Source organism: Ctenopharyngodon idella, chromosome 15 (assembly GCF_019924925.1).
Source record: "Ctenopharyngodon idella isolate HZGC_01 chromosome 15, HZGC01, whole genome shotgun sequence".
NCBI classification, from domain to species: Eukaryota; Metazoa; Chordata; class Actinopteri; order Cypriniformes; family Xenocyprididae; genus Ctenopharyngodon; species Ctenopharyngodon idella.
In genome coordinates, this window is record NC_067234.1 from 22,731,979 (window position 1) to 22,748,963 (window position 16,985).

At 39.1% G+C, this 16,985-nt stretch overlaps 1 protein-coding gene across 3 annotated transcripts in view; it reads left to right on the forward strand.

Annotated features, from left to right (window-relative positions):
* Positions 1-3,211: 3,211 nt before the first annotated feature.
* The window catches only part of auts2b (activator of transcription and developmental regulator AUTS2 b), a 29,244-nt gene continuing 15,470 nt past the window's right edge, over positions 3,212-16,985 (forward strand). The window contains exons 1-2 of one of the 3 annotated variants that reach the window (XM_051861980.1): positions 3,212-3,370; positions 16,579-16,619. The gene's annotated coding sequence lies outside the window, so the exon portion shown is untranslated. Of the gene's footprint in view, positions 3,371-15,741; positions 16,201-16,578; positions 16,620-16,985 lie in introns of those variants that run through there. The other 2 variants (XM_051861982.1, XM_051861979.1) reach the window with 2 other exon arrangements.

Here is a 16,985-nt window from a genome sequence, read left to right on the forward strand (position 1 = left end):
ATAGCGGTTTGCTGTAATCTGGCCAAATGTATTAGAAAAACTGCGTGTGGGGGGACGTGTTAGTCCTGTTCTGTCTCTCATTGGCTGAGATAATGTTTTATCAGGTAACTGTCAGCCGTGAAGCTTGAGCATTAATGTTATCTGAGACAGCAGTTTATTTCCTCATCCCTGTTTATCCTCCCCCATTCGGCTTCACCTTGAGCTGACAGGCTCGCCCAGGAAACCTCTGTGATCTCTTTTGATGGTGGCTCCTTGGAGAGAGGTGAAATGAAAAAGTTGCTCGCTCGAAACGGCCCTGATAAGACCTAATCAGCCGTTGTGGCGACTTCCATTTAGCGCACGGTGTAACAAATCATCTGTCACTAAGCCGGTGTGCAGCTCATGTCAGTCTCCATATTCCTCCACTGAACACATCATTTCTCCGCCAGCGCTGGATTCATATCCCTTGTGAACCCTCCTGACAGGTTTGTTATCAGTCGGCCTGGCTGGCAATCCCTAGGGAGATGGAGCGTAGCTATTAAAGGACGGGAATCGGAGTGTGTAAATGTCAAGTAAGCTGTCATCAGTGGATTTCATTGCGTCCACGGAAGTCAAAAGACATCGGCTCATATTCAGGGTGTTAAACACGGTGACAGTTCTCACCTGTCATGAATAATTTGCCGACGCCATTTTGTGGGGCTGATAAAATCGAGCAGACAGGGATTGTTTTGTGAAGGACACCATCCTTGTCTGCACTACGGCTGCAGTCCTTTGGCGCAACAACAGATTTCAAGAACATACGGAGTTATATTGACGCATCAACCATGACCATCAGCCTTGGAAATTCTATACTCTGTCACCGTTGTTTCTGTCTTCATCTCTCTCAGTGAGAAGGCAGAGGTAATAAAGCCTTGCTTTCCACTACATTGAGCATAAGGAGCCCCTGCCACCTGCCATAAAGCTGATGGATGAACCTGGCTGATTCCTGCCCCAACCTTTGCAGCGGCGCCTTGCGAAAATGGGCACAAATAAGGGTCAATTGTTTAATGAGAGTCAATCTCACCTCTAAGTAATTCCCTTTCTGACCAATTTGACCATGGTCAACAACTAATTCCCTAGGCTCTCTAAGAAAACACTGAAAGCAGTAGGTCTTTCATGTGACTTTCAAAATGTATGGCTGTTTGGAGGGAAAAAGAGAGGAGGTCTTTTTAATATAATGTAGTATAATTATTTAATAACTATTTTAAATAGGCTATTTCAATATTTATATTTTCAGAGGTCCCAGAAAGTATTTGGACATTTAATTTAAGGTAGACATCAAATCATGTCTGTGCATTAAAGGGTACATAACACACACAGTTTCTGCCAATCTCATGTTAATCTTGAGTACCTATATAGCATCCTTCATATCTTCGAAAAGTCTTTAGTTTTTTCAGATTTATAAAAGAAAGATATGCTGTACCGATTCTTTCTAAAGAGTGACGAGCACATGCAGCTTTTGTGTAGCGAAGCTATCAATGGTCAGCTAATGTATTAAAACACAAACAATACACCATCGCATTATCCCTGGATAACTTTTGATTCATTATACGTTCGTGTTGTTTACATTATATGCACTTACTGTCAACAAAACAGACATTTGATGCAGGGATCATTATCGCTGTGACCGCTCCATCTTTCAGTTTCAAATGATCTGTAAATCCAGCGTCGAACTGGGCCTTGTTTATAAAACCATAAGCGCCGATCCTGAGGGCTCGAGCAGCCACGGAAAAACATGAGATATTCTCCATTCATTTTAACCAATAAAAAAGTGATTGCAACTTTCAGACATGACTTTATCCTTATTTTGATAGTTAATTTAAGGCGGTTTCTATGGTTATTTTAATGACAAATGTTGAGAGCGCATCAATGTAATGCGTGAGCACAAATCTCTCCGCTCAACTTAACGCTGGGTTCTTTGGGAAGCAAGGTTATCTTTCCTTCATGACCAAAAACACACTTCTTTGGTGACATTGTTGATTTCGTGCTCTAAAAACAAAGTGATAAATTCTTTCTCGAGCAAGTCCTGTGCAGGGCTGCTGACGGCTTCCGTAAAGCCAAATAAAGCACATTGATGGTCGTGCTCTTGCTCTCTCGCTCTGGTCGATGTGTGTGTGCGCGCTCTTCCCGGAGAAGTGCCCATACGAGGAATTCCGCATTTATTACGTAACACAGGGCCATACTCGAAAAAAACTTTCTGAAACATGTAGGAAATCTGAAGAAGTGTATTTGGCACAGAAATGCTCCGTCATACGTCCAACTCGTTTTTTGAAACTTTGGCCATGTTTAGCAAGAGAATCTAACTCTTTAACAGTGTAAATACGTCAGAATGCATGAAAGAGCATTAGACCCCCCTCCCATTTAAATACAAAATTTAAAACCAAGTTTCATTTATTTAAAGCGGGAACTGACTTAAATCACCTTGACACCAGTTGTTTAGAAGTCATTGCCAAGTGTCCAAATCAGTGTTCATTTAATATTATTTATATACTATAACAGTATATATATTAATATTTTGAATTAGCTTCTATTTTTATTTTTTTCTGTTTTCATTTTAGTATAATCATGAGTAATTTTGTTGTGTTTTCTTTTTTTTTTAATTCTTTTTTATAATTAGCTTTATTTTTATTTTTGTACTAGGCAAATATCAACCTGTTTTATTTCAGTTAGTTTCCATAACATTTCTAACTTTTGCTAAAGTTTTTAAAGTTGAAGTTCTTCATCTAATATTTATTTCATTGTATTTCTGCTTTATTTTTAATTAACAAAATGTTTTTTCAATAATTTTAGTTTTAGTTAACAATAACAACACTGGCCCAAACACATTTTTGGGGCCAGTTTTTGTAGCTGTCAGCCATAACTAAACAAAACCAACATTTAAATGAATGTTTATTGAATTATTAACTTTACTACTCAACATTCCAACATTGGAGTAAAGTACTCTTGTTTGCATTCTGTACTGTCTCGCTTTGAAATGCAGTGTATCTGAACACAGTGATGGGAATGCCAGATGGTAAGCATCCCAAGGACGTTAGTGAAGCCAAGACTCATGCGGAGCCATCGCAGAATACAATTTGTTTCATTGTAACAGCATGCCAAGGCAGGCTCAGCAGTGGGCCGGTGTGCTCTATGCTCTCATAAGTATGCAAGAACAGAATGAAGTGAAGCTCCATTATACATAAAGTCTGTGTATGCTTAGGTAGATGGACCTCCGTAGGCTTTATACACTATACAAAATAACTGATTATGAATCTTTTCCCCTACAGATTAACAAGAAAAGAGAGGTCATCCTGGAGAGGTCGATTCACAGTGTAATCCGGGAAGATGACGCGTCATCTTGCTTTCTGAGCTGGTAAGTGGAAGCAAAGCTTTAAGTGGTGTTTCATGCGGTGCAGAACATTTGAACCGCTACACATGGAACTTAAGTAAACGAGAGCCAGAAATAATATCTTGCTTGCGCTCTCTCTCTCTCCATCACCTGTGCGTTTTCCTGTGCATGTAATGGAGAGCAGTGTCATAGCAGGGGAGCAGTTACCCACAACAACCCAATTGATTCTTTCCGTTCAGAAAAGCCGAGCGCATTGGCAGTGTTTTCCTGATCTGTCTCTGCTCTCTCCATAATGTATGAGGTGCTGGAGGAGCCCTTCATTAGTCTCTGTTGGGCCGGCTGGGCAGGCTGGAGATGGCTCCCGGGGCAGTGCTGGACAGAGCTGTAAATTGGATGGCCTGCCCCTGCTGAGCCAGCAGCCAAGACTGCGTGTGTGAATTAGGGAGTGTGTGCCAGAGAGCAGGCGGCGGTGTTTGAGCTCTGTAGGGAAGCTCATGGCTGTCAATTACTCTGCGCCAATGGAGCCCCAGCGCTGGCACGGTGATGGACCAGTCCACCGCTGCCATCATTACCAGCTCCAGTGGACTCCCAGCCCTCTGCCATATGCGCCCACTCAGGGGTCTCCGTCTGTTCAGCGTGGCAGGGATCAGGGATGAGGAAGTAAATGGACCTTGAAATTGATATTGGGTGGTAGAACTCACAAGCTCCTTTATTCTCTTCCCAACATCCACAGGCGAAATTCGAAACTAATTTATGGAGGATTTTTGTCATTTCTTGTATGGAAATAGCAGCCTGTTATTACAGTAAATGATGCATGATAATGGATACTATTCATCAGCCGCTTGTTTCTCCTCTGTTATAAATTATCAGGGGATTCATTTTCCAAAGGCACAGAGAATGCAGAGATTGACCATGCCACTGTACTCTTAATTGTCTATTCTGTTGGATTACATGGGATCTGCACTGAAACAAAAGGTCCGGTCCAGCAGTTTAAACCATATTATTCAATGCTTACATATATAATATAATATAATATATCAATAGTAATTCTGTTTTAACATTTACATCAAAATTTAAAGGTACAGAAAATTTTTGCATTGTATGTTCAAACTAAACCAGTTTCTTATTCTGCTCCACTGAAACTCCATTATTGGTGCTGAAATCTTAAATATGCATCACACCACAATCATAGATATTGCTATTCAAGAGCTTTTTGTCTAAAGTATTCACTCATAGGGCTTTTCACACTTGAAATTAGGGCTGGGTAAAAAATATAGATTTTTCGATTTTAATCGATTCTCATTTTTACGAACCGATATCGAATCTTAAATCCCAAGAATCGATTAGTCTGTTTTCAGTTGATGAATGAATACATTGTAGCGCTCTTCCCATCCAATAAATGGCAATAAGCTTTGTGCTTTGTTACTTTTGATATGAAACAAAGTCTCAGATTTCAAATTCTGTCCATTTTATTACGAAATTCAAAAAATAACCGTTTTGGCGCTGTTTAATGTGGCGTGACAGATGGCTGTAGCCTCAGATCAAGTGAGGCGGCAACGCGAAGCGCACGTGAACTGATCATCTCCTCCGCTTTAATACCAGTTACAGCGTAAAAATAAACATGAATGAACACCCAAAGGTATGTTGAAAGATACAGTACAACTTACCAAAATCCGTATCCTGTCTCATGAAATAGCTCAATCAGTGATAACAGCTTGTAAGCAATGTCACGTAATGTCACATTTACCTCAGAAAAACCATATTCAGTGATCATAAACTCATTAGTCAGCTATAAAACTGAACTCATTTTGCTAAATATATGCACCATATTACACATTCGTTATAATTTATAATGTTCTTCAATATTTAATGCATGTTTGAATAAATCCGTCAAGTTTTTATAACAGCCACCATTTAAATAATGTATTTCAAAAAACGAATTGGAGTAGAAATATAATTACATAATTGTAAAGTTAGTATTTTAACTTTTACTGATTTAAGGATAACTTACACTAATTTAAGTGTTTGTATACAAATCAGTTCATTTTAACCTTCAATATTATAGTAATGTAGAACTGGTTCCCATGTATTGTTTACAGCATTAGTTGAGAGATTTTTTTTCCTTGAGAAAATTTGGCATGTAGCTACTGTTCCTTATATATATCCAAAATAATCGATATTGAATCAAATCAAATTTAATCAAAATCTAATCGAATTGCAAGCTTGTGAATCGAAATTGAATCGAATTTTGGAATTTGTGTCAATACCCAGCCCTACTTGAAATAGTTAAAGGATTAGTTCGCTTCAGAATTCAAATTTCCTGATAATTTACTCACCCCTATGTCATCCAAGATGTTCATTTCTTTATTCAGTTGAAAAGAAATGAAGGTTTTTGAGGAAAACATTTGAGGATTTTTCTCCATATAGTGGACTTCAACAGGGTTCAATGGGTTGAAGGTCCAAATTGCAGTTTCATTGCAGCTTCAAAGGGCTCTACATGATCCCAGACGAGGAATAAGGGTCTTTTCTAGCAAAACAATCAGAAATGTATATACTTTTTAACCACAAATGCTCATCTTGCACTGCTCTGCGATCCACCGTGCATGACGTAATCATGTTAGAAAGGTCACGCGTGACGTAGGCGGAAGTAGCACAGTAGTTTATCTCATTTTCTCCTCCAATTTCAAAATCGTCCGACATGACGTTGTTTTACCTTTTTTTGTAAAGGGCGTTTTGCTTAGTCTTTGCACGTTCGCTTTGTAGACTCTGGATCTGTACTTTCACCTATGTTACGCGTGACCTCTCTAACATGATTACGTCATGTGTGACGCATCGCAGAGCAGTGCAAGATGAGCATTTTTCCTCTCAAAGTTCTTCTTCGTTCCTTGCATTGGGGTAAAAAAAAAGTGCTGTTTAGATGCATAGGTCTATGTAAATATGGGTGCATGCTTTCCTCTCAATAACAAAATATACACACAACAAAAATGAGAGCAGTGAGAAAACAGCTGTTTAGAAAGCATCTGATCATAGCAAAGTGGATATGTTTGTATGAGTTTGTCAAAACAGTGTCATTGTCACTTTCAATTAGAAGTAACTTCAATTTCTACTCTAAAGCAGCTCTCCAGTGTGTTCATATTTTTACTCACATCTGACCTTGAAATATTAAAGTTGTTTTGAACCCCAAACAAACTGATGTCACATCAGTTCGTTCTTTGATTTTCCTTGAAGTAAATTGTGGCCTTGAATAAAACAGCAGCCAATTCACTTGTTTTCTGTCACCATTTGACATTTTCCCCTCAAACACTGAAACAACTATACAACATGCAGTGGGCAAGTTATTCAGAGAAGCATAGCACCAATGAGTAATGCAATTCAAAATAAATATAACTATCTGTCAAAGATTTGGAAAGAAAGTATAATATATAGTATTTTTATAATATATAGTATTTTTATATTCAGGATTTACAGTAGTTTTCCTATAGCTCAACTGGCAGAGCAGTTGCTAGCAATGCCAAGGTCATGGTATCCAGGAAATGTTAAGGAAATGCTAGCACTGATAAAAATGTATCCCTTGAGTGTAGGTTGCTGTGGATAAGAGTCTGCCAAATCCATAAATTTAATAAATGTACTTTATATTAAATATATATAAACCTGAAATCAGCCAAAAGGGATTTGAAATAGCTTAAAGGGTTAGTTCACCCAAAAATGAAAATAATGTAATTTATTACTCACCCTCATACCGTTCCACACCCGTAAGACCTTTGTTCATCTTCGAAAACGCAAAATAAGATATTTTTGTTGAAATCCGATGGCTCAGTGAGGCCTGCATAGCCAGCAATGACACTTCCTCTCTCAAGATCCATTAATGTACTAAAAACATATTTAAATCAGTTCATGTGAGTACAGTGGTTCAATATTAATATTATAAAGCGACGAGAATATTTTTTGTGCACCAAAAAAACAAAATAACGACTTGTATAGTGATGGCCAAATTCAAAACACTGCTTCATGAAGCTTCAGAGCGTTATGAATCTTGTGTCGAATCAGCGGTTCGGAGCGCCAAAGTCACGTGATTTCAGCAGTTTGGCGGTTTGACACACAATCCGAATCATGATTTGACACAAAAGATTCATAACGCTCTGAAGCTTCCTGAAGCAGTCTTTTGAAATTGGCCATCACTATATAAGTCGTTATTTAGTTTTTTTGGCGCACCAAAAATATTCTCGTCGCTTTATAATATTAATATTGAACCACTGTACTCACATGAACTGATTTAAATATGTTTTTAGTACATTAACGGATCTTGAGATAGGAAATGTCATTGCTGGCTATGCAGGCCTCACTGAACCATCGGATTTCAACAAAAATATCTTAATTTGTGTTCCGAAGATGAATGAAGGTCTTGCAGGTGTGGAACGGAATGAGGGTGAGTAATAAATGACATTATTTTCATTTTTGGGTGAACTAACCCTTTAAAGCACAGGTTGCAAAGGTCTACATAGGTGATGATTTTTAAGCATGAAGAAATTAAGGACATGTCAATTAATATAACCACCATTTATTTATAGATAAAAACATCAAGCATATTAACTAAGTGATAAACAGCTATATCTGAAGATGCCAGTTCATGACTGTCTTTGTTGTGTAAATATGCTAATTGCTCAAATGGGGGAAATTAAAGTGCACAACCTTTCCTGTATATTTGCTTCTACATGACAGCAAACGCAAGTGAACTTTAGCATCCTGTAGGATGATGATTTCTCAGGTGGGTTTTTATCTGCCTTACACTGGGGGGCATTGTCACCGATGACATATCACCATCTCTGCACTAGCATTTTTTTTTTTGCTAGTAATTTAAATGTGCGGAGGGGACCGTAATTTGTTCTTCATGGATAATATGACCCTTAGCGGAGCAAGATCATGGGTCGGCTGAAGTGATATTTTCTGGTAATGATGGTCATACATCATTCCTGACGGCGTGGGTTTAGAGGCTAGCACATCACTGCCACGTCCTCTGGGACTCGCTGCCATAAACAAGTAAGACATGAACGCCCTGTGGAGGGCCGTGCAATTTTTACGAGCTTATCCTGAGCCCTTGGCGGCCGGGGGCTGAGCCTCTCACTGTCGTGGTGATTAATACCACTGAAGTCCTATCATCTTTCTTCATGGTCTTCCACTACTGGGGCACTACATTAGGGCTAGATGTCCTCAAGGTGATCTGCTGCAATCACTCTCACCATGTAACGGTTGAGGAGAGTCAGTTCTCTGAAATATAGTGCAAGCAGAGCAATAGGTTTTTAACTTCGTAGTGAGGGGTCGTATTGCTACAGAATGGTTGTAACTCTTGTAAATAGTGTTGCAGGTTCACAAGCTGTAGACTTTAAGGTTGACAAACATCAGTTATCCAGGAACTGTTGACTTTTAAAGGGATAGTTCACCCAAAAATGAACATTCTGTCAAAAGGTACTCACCCTCATGTCATTCCAAACTAACACACAATAGTAAATACCACATTTTTTGTGGAACGCAAATGAAGATATTTTGAAGAATGTTTCAGCTGTTTTTTATGGAAGCTTGTTTCTGCCACTGAATAAAAAAGGTATAAATGCGACTTTTTATCTAGTGATTCCGACTTTTTTTCTTAGAATTAATTGATATAAACTCGCAATTGCAAGTTATAAAGTCAGAATTGGGAGATATAAAGTCGCAATTGTGTTTTAAAGTCAGAATATGTATATCTTGCAATTCTGACTTTATAACTTGCAATTGCATGTTATAAAGTCAGAATTGCAAGATATAAACTCGCAATTCTGACTTATTTTCTCAGAATTGTGAGTTTATATTTTGCAGTTGCGAGTTATAGTCAGAACTGTGAGATATAAATTCACAATTCAGAATTGGACTTTATAACTCGCCATTACATGTTTATATCTCGCAATTGCGAGAAAAAAAGTCAGACTCAATTCTGACTTTATTTCTCGCAATTGTGAGTTTATATCTCGCAATTCTGACATTATAACTCGCAAATTCTGACTTTATTTCTCCCGACTTTATTTTATATATTGCGAGTTTATATCTTGCAATTGTGAAGGGAAAAAAAATCAGAATTGTGAGATTAAAAGTTACCTTTTTTATTTTTTATTTAATGGCAGAAACAAGCTTCCATAGTTTTTGCAATGAAAGTCAGTGGGGTACAAAATAACATTTTTAAGTCATGACTCGCTTGTTGTTCCTTGTTACCACAAATCATCTAACAACTTCTAATGAACTTGTAAAAACGCACAGACAGCTGTATAACGCACTTGCTATATTTGTTTATGTGAAATCATGTAATAATATATACAAGGGTCATGAGTACTTTTAAATGCTGAGACTTTTCATGAGCTGTGATTTACCTCCACTTGTGAATAGACCTTTATAGAGTTGTCCTGTTATATGACTTGAAAGAACTAGGTCAGGCTTCACAAATGAGCTTGATAAATGCATGTTTATGGGATTGATTGTCTGGCCTAAATGATTTGTTATTTCCCTTTAGACATTAACAGACTTTGTAAATTAGGTGTCAGAGTAACAACCAGCATGTAATAAAAGCTGTTCACATTATTCTTCCAAGATTGCTAATAGAGAAGGTGCGTAAATCACCCCCTGCCATTCAATTTTGGAACCAAAGAGGAAAATTATTTGACACCACAAGAAACATCCCATCTGCTTCACTGTTCCCCACATTTCTACGATTTTGACAGAACTAATGAGGATAATCTGGATTTGGTTTTGTTTTGGTATTGACATTGAAACTGTAAGCTAGATCTGAATCATTATAATAATAGTTATTTAAGATAATATTGTAGAGTTTGTACTGCATAAGCACTATAGTCATCACATTTTATTTGGGATGTACAATATATTGGCCAATATTAGAGATTTTTAAACTTGTCTAATTGATCGATATTGGATTTATTTGTTCATGCTCCTATATTTATATTACATTTGCCATAGTCTCACTTAAAGGTGATCTTTAAAAACACTAATAATTTATGTAATGTAATCTTTATCAAATCTCAAAATGAATATCCATTCTTCATACTGTACATTATATTGTTGTGATGCATAAACTATTCACTTGTAGCATCTAATATGATTGATTTTAGTTTGTTATTTTTCCTTTATTTAGATGAAATAGTGTAGAATTGTTAAATGTTATTTATTGGTTATCAATTATAGTATGAAAATATCAGTTTATCAGTATCAAGGCCACTGTTTTTGCACTTGCAGCTCCCTAAATCGCACAAGAATTTTGTAATAATCTTTAAAGGCTCTTTTCTCCTAAAGAAAGCACTGGCTTTTGAGTTGGCCTGCACGTAAACAAAGCTGAAAGAATGCACTCTGCCCCGTTTGATAGCTCTTTACCCACTCTCCTCCTCCATCTGCACTCATGACTGCAGTGGGAGCCCGACGATTATGATGGAAATCTCACAAGCCATTACCATGAAGAGGCTGGGCCCAATGCAGACAGCTTAATGGACTCATTTGTAATTGGTAGGGGGCAATGGCTAAGCTACCGTGGCCTTTGTGTGATTGAGTATAGAGGCATGCATGCAAATGTGACAAATGAATAGGAATTGAGCCTCTCAGGTTTTGTGCGGCTTTCTCCAGCTCTCCGTTCAGCCAGAGTGACCTTGAGAGGCAGTGCAGTAGGTGTTAAGAATCGTATAAAGAGGTGTTAACACTGGGGGCAGTGAACGGAAAGGAACAATTCATGAAGTCTAAAGTGGCATATTCATTAGCTGCCATATGAATTGGTTTGGAAGGAAGCTGTTGTGCAAAGCCGTGAGGTACACATCGGTTATGAGCACTTCATAAGTGGCATCTGAATGCTCCATGGGCCTATTTACCGCCCTGCTAAGCGAGTATAAAAGGACACTTTCTGTGCTCCCTGTATGTGCCAGCGCTGCTGAAGATCTTCAATCAAATCTCAAGACTTCTCATTCGATGGCAAATGAGTCCTTGTGTATCGCTCACACGTGATCGCTGCAGTTTCGTAAGATTGGAGATGATTTTATATGCATGCTCCTATAAACTGTGGATGTTGGCTGTTCCCCTTAGCCATCAATGTGAGCTTTATTGTCTGAGGTGTTTTTTGTGCGGCATTGGGAAGAGAGCCTGTTCGTCACAGATGTCCAGGGAAAATTACACAAGTGCCTCATTAATGAATGGCTCAACAGTCTCTGGAGGTGGCCTCAGAGGCAGCTCTTTAATGAGCTGGGAACTCAAACACTGCCAAAGTTTACCTCGACCCTGCCTCTTGCGCTCGGGTCAGTCGGAAGAGCAATTCAATTCAGGGCCACTGAAGCAGAGGGGAATGGCCTCACGCTGATTTCTCTTTTGCGGCCCCAAAGGCAGGAATAATACACTTTTGTCACACGCATCCTGGGGAATTACAGCTCCTAATTTGATTAGGGGAGATTTGATTAACTGGAAAATGGGGATTTCACTAAAACTTTCACATGCTTAATTTATCCCTTGCCGAGCAGATGCAACATTGTGTCATCCCAATGAAAGGGCGTATGGGAACCCTATTCAGTGGTTAGACGCTCTTTGAAATCCAAGAATATTGGTATTTCGCCATGGCTCTCACAAGTCAAATGCCTTTGATTATCTCTCCATGGAAATAGCAGTGGCTGTCATGCGAGTTTGCGTACGCCTGCTCACGAAACCTTGATCTGAAGGCGCAGAATCGACGGCTTCTTGCAGCATATCTGTTTATGGACTAAAAACTCCTGCGGTGTCGAGTCATTCCATTCCACGAGCGAACGAATCGCACATCTTCCAGTACATTAAGATTATGTATTTCATTTCAAGGCCAATTGGCCCTTAGTAATAGTCTCAGAAGGAGCTTGCCATTACAGACCAGTGGTTATGGAGGACAGAAGCTATTCCAAAGGGCAAGTATGGAGGAATCCATCCCCATTAAAAATGATCTAGTTAAATCAGCTTTCTCTCAAAGGGCCATCGGGCCAAACCTGCTCTTTGAAATTAATAGCCAGACTGAAGCTGAAGGGCCAAGGCATCAATTTACTCCTCCTTCAGACAGAAAATCAGTGAAAACAATCAGGCCAAGTCTGCACTAATGACTTTGCCTTTGAGGAGAGTCTGCAAGAATCTTTTTGTGTTTAAAAAAAAAAAAGACAGAAGGAAAAACTTGCATGTGCTCATTCTTCATTCGATATCTTTGTTTTTTAGGGCCTTGGGGTGTGGCTAAAGCTGGGACAGATGTGTATATGCGCTATCTTAAACTGATTCTTTTGTCATAATTACACAAAATGATTTCAAATGGACTTATTAGAATGAGCGCTGAGTTAATAAAAGCCCTCGCTCTACAGCTCATTTTCAGTAATCACATCTGACTCTGATTTTCTGCTTTTGATGATGATGATGATACAATAGAGCAGTGATTTACTGTTTTGTGTTAGTCGTACATGCTGTGCGCTGGTAATATATGATTATGGTTTTTAGTACTGTGATGGCACTGTTAAAATATTAAGATATCAGATCATTTCACTTTTGTATTAATGAGATTATGACAGAAGATTATGTGCAGTAATGCAGTGATTTAAATCTACAGTTCATTTTGGGTGAAATTAATGTTTGCTGTTATTATTTGGTCACGAAAATCAAAAAGCTGTTATGGATCAAATTACCAGTCCTAACTATTAGCACTAGTATTGAAAATATTCATATTGTACACTCTAAAAAATGCTGGGTTGTTTCAACCCAGGTCAAATATGGACAAACCCAACCGTTGGGTTTAAAAATTAATTAAAAAATTTAAAACAATGGTTGGGTTTTGTCCATATTTGTCCCACTTTCCCAGAGTCTTTTTCGCACATCTGCATTTAACTTGCAAAAAAAAAAAAACTGATGAATATCAAACATTTTTTCTATTTATGTGTTAAAATAAATAATGCTTATAAAATAGGGTTAGGTTAGAGTTACAGCAGAGGTTATGGTTGCAGTTTGGGTTTGTTTTGGTTTCAACCTCAATTTTTCTACAGATGCATGAATAAGAATTAGCATTAGTGGTAGATAAATGCTGTCTGATTTCAAAACTCATTTTAATAATTAGTTAATTAATTGTGACTTCTCAAAATCAAGAGTAGCGTTAGTTCTGGCAGGTCACGTCAGCAAAGTCCCTTTTAAGGAAAGTCTGTTCGCTCGGCGGCCATATTTGCAACACCTCCAGGCAGCTTTTTCGGGCATACAAGACCAAGTCCTATCTATTTGAATGGGGGAATCCTGAAATCTCAAAACCTGCTTGGCGAATTCCCAATTAAATAACATATTTCAAATCAGCAACAAAATCTGACATGAACCGTCACATAAATGTTGTTTCTCATGCTAAAATAGCATTAAAAAAGCTTATTTTTCAGGCTAGATGAGCCAATGCGCATGTGCAGTACTTTGCGTGAGTTTCTAACAGCAGCTACAGTGACGCAATGACTTTATCAATCAGCGATTGGCTGTTTTACTTAGAAGGCGGGACGTATTCCGCCATATTTCGCGTTGCAGTTTTTCCCATTCATAACTAATAGGCGTGAACCGTCTTTCTATAGCTATAGTCTTTGACGTCAGTCAAGCTCGCATCAGCTGATCCACATCTACCTATAGGGATATAGCGATGCCTATCACAGTCAATCCATATATAAGGTCCATCAGTATTATCAGCAGCTTATCACGTTGCTCAGGAGCTAATTACCCTCCTCCATCCCCAGCTCCTCCTTTCGTCCAGTCAGGATTTGGCCTTCTGATTCCCCCCAAACTAATATTTCTCAAATTATGTAGTACATGAAATGATTGAACATTAATGATATCTGCAAAACATTTATGTTGGTTCTGTTCTGTTTAAGGGGGTTATCGCTGCTCTTATCCATGCTAGGCTGCATAGATTCCTAGGGAGTTCTTGCCCAGAACAGAACCATACCGCCAATCCAAACTGTATGCTAATTGTCAGTCATCTTTGACGATAGTGGTCCTGAGAGAAATATCACATACAAAGGTGCCATATAGCTTTGCTTTCATGCGAACACTGAAATGTAATGTCTTGCTTCTTAATGTCAAAAGTAGGCTTGGGTTTAGAAACACGCATTGCATGTCTGATTTAAACAACATGCATAAGGACTATGCTGATATTACATCAAATCTCCATAGTCAGGAGAATAAAATACAGCAATAACATCAGGCTCAGCTAGACCCATTTGAAAGTACATTGGCTGTTATTTGCAGCTTATAAATTATGAAGAGAAAACCCCCTAATCTTCTTCTGTTTGATATTTGACGGCCTGCATATGATTTGGAGTCTCTCTTGTAGGTCTGAATTAATTTTTCAACTTGAGCCCACACATCTGCCTCCAGTCCCACAGATCGAACGCCCTCCGAGGGGCGAAGGAAGGTGTCGCGGCCACTCGCATATTCATCTGCCAATCGGTGTCCCAGTGCGTGCAGTCAGAAGAAGGAAGCTGAAACTGTTTTTCTCAGCGGCGCTGGCACGCCGAAGATCCACGTCCCGCTGAGGAGTCGCAAATCACAGCTACGTCCCAGCAGGAGGACCAACTTCAGCTTGAACAAGGCCTTGTTTTGTTCAGGGCCTGTGAAATGCAATTAGAAACTCCCTCAGGGCCGACAGGGGCAGCAACTGAATGAGACCTCCCTGCGGTCTTGGCAGGCCACGGACTTTGAAGTCTTGTGCTATCTCCCCCAGAGAGCCCATCCCCGGTTCAGAGAGGACACCGCATTAGCAACGGAAGAGTGCAGGGAGCTTTCATCTGCCTCCTCCCACGGGGGTGTTGACGGTTCTAATAAATTATGTGATATATCTGTTGTGATAATATCCCGTCTTGTGATTTATCATCTCGCCATGCCCTTTTCCCGCTGACATTCACAGCCCTCCGTCTGATGAGGAGCTCCAAGATTGGTTGATCTCTCCAAGAATTCCACAACACGGTGTGCATGACATTCACATTTATATGACGCGTTTATAATAAGCTGTGACAGGTACAAATGCAACCACTGCATTAAATCATATTATCCTTCTCTCACCCTACAAAGAAGAGGGGTGGCATACCAGCACAGCAGCTTTAATTGGAGCTGATGCCGTCACCCAATGAGAGTGAAGTCTCATTTCGGTGCGAGGTGGAACTATCTCATCAGCATTCTTGACCCGTCGCCTGTCCCCTCTGGTTATTCCAGGCCTGTAATTAAGAGGATGGCCATAATCACTAGACTGTCTATAGGTGCGTGTTGAGCAGAAAGGAGGAGAGTGTTGTAATTGTTCTGCCGCCGGGGTGCCGCTGTCAGGGCTGAGGAGGGAGGTGTGGGAGGCGGTGGGAGTGTCCGTTGAGGGAGGGATCACAGGAATGCACGGTTCGCTACTGAGGAAGCATTCTTGAGCCGGACACGCTCTGGAAAGGATCTCTTGCATGATCACAAACCTGCTTTGGGTGGATTTGCGCTTAATCTGTTGGTGGTGAAGGAGCTCAAAGCCTCATGTTTACTGGATTTTACTGGATATAGATTCAGTCTCTGGAAAGGATTGGTTCAGAATGGACATGTTCAACAACATCATACGTGCTCTGATATTTAAAGAGTAGAAACAAACACTTTGTCAGAGCTTCTAGATTTTGGAGGGACCTGTCTTTTTCATTGATACATGCAACAAAGCAACTTTTTAAACACTCTTACTGTACTCTGAAAAGATTGGATAGTTGAAAAAAAAATTCTTTTTTGGCAGTATTTTGGATTACACTGAGAAGGACCAGAGATTTTATCATCTTTGTCTCATCTTTTCATTGGCATTTTGGGTAAGTGCTTCTGAAAGATCTAATAAAATGTTGAAGTCTTAAGATTTGGTGGATTTGGGTTGGTTGTGCTTGTTGCTGTGCGTTTAGATATTACAGCGAAGATGAGAAATGCCAAGAGAAAAATGGATAGCTCACTACAGCAATTCTTAAATAAGAATCAAACTTGATTGAAAGTCATTGCTTAATTTTTGATTGTTTTTATTGTATCTATGACTTTGTTTCCTGATATGAAGCATGGAAAAACTGATTATTTTTAGTGTTTCCTTTGAAAGCATTTTAAAGAGTCATGTTTTGCTGTGGTGAAACAGTGTCCTCTTGTGGTTAAAATGTGTGTGTTGGCTAATGGATCAGTTTTACTGAAACTTATTAATATTGCAGGTTGCTCTGACAAACAGAGACTTTCCCTCCTCCAAATGAAGGTATGTAAACCTCTTCAAATTCCATTATTATTGGTCACATTTTATAACATGCACATTACTAAATATATGCCTTAGTGTTGTGTTTATTTGCCTCCCTGGATGAGAATTCATTAGCAAGCATTATATCTAACACCTCTTGATAGCTTTGATAGAGAGACTCAGTTATCTAATGATAGTGTCATCACATCAGTTCCTATTTCAAGAATCCTTTAGGAACCTCTAGTGGGCATTTGTATAATTGCGTTGACTTCTCAATTATATTAAAATTGGGTTTAGCTCTTATTTATTGGCAATAAGACTCATGTAGCTGAACTCCTGTTGCATTCAGTTAGATCACATGCTGTGATACATGGTGCTAGAAAATAT